Raw genomic sequence first — 976 nt, forward strand, 5'->3', positions numbered from 1 at the left:
CCATTCCACGATGTTTTATGTTTTGTTTTGTTGTGTTGTTTTTTGTGTTTTGCGCAAATTGTGTTCTTATCCTAGCAATGTAAAAGTTCACGTTTCCAACACTTCTCGTGTTCCTAGCATGGATGTTGTTAATATAAAAAAGTTCGAGGTTGACTTAAGGAGATATTATGAGATTTTATTAATGAAAACGTTTACGTTCCAAATTCATTAAACATTTTAAGGGAAGCTTTTTTCAATTGTATAACAGTCTATTGGAAAATACCATGGGTAATAGACTAAGTCGATTTCGGGTCATTTTTGAATTTCTCAAACCCTGGGGTCTTAAAAGCTTCGTTTTGGTCCAAAACTCATCTATGATTTTTTGCAGAATTTTTAAGTAACGTTTACATGAGTAAATTTGAATTTTTAGGTTTGTATAACTTATAACTTTTTTGTCTAATGAAATACGAAGTTACAGTCTTCGACAAAGCTGTTCAGCGGAAAATTTCCTTTAGAAACTTTATAAATTGGCATTAAGACCATAAGCAGGCTCGGTTCCACAGATGAAACAAAAATGATGTTGAAATTTCAGTACCAAATATTCAATTTTCCCATACAAACCTAAAAGTTCAAATTTACTCATGTAAACGTTACTTAAAAATTCTGCAAAAAATCATGCATGAGTTTTGGACCAAAAAGATGCTTTTAAGACCCCAGGGTTTGAGAAATTCAATAATGACACCAAATCGACTCAGTCTAATGGGTAAACTTCTAACAACTTTTATAGCTTAATTCTGAAGAATTTTCAGGGGTTGCAAACGTACTTCAGCTGCACTTCCCCAAATGAAGCTCATGTAAATAAGGTAGGATTGGAAATACGCATAATAAATTTACCGGATAAGAGTTTCAATGACTATCCGCCAACTGCATCGTTGATATAAATCGCGAATGACATAAAGATGTTAAAACGACTATAATCGAAACAAAAAAAGATAAA

The sequence above is a fragment of the Uranotaenia lowii genome, chromosome 2 (genome assembly GCF_029784155.1).
Source record: "Uranotaenia lowii strain MFRU-FL chromosome 2, ASM2978415v1, whole genome shotgun sequence".
Lineage (NCBI taxonomy): Eukaryota > Metazoa > Arthropoda > Insecta > Diptera > Culicidae > Uranotaenia > Uranotaenia lowii.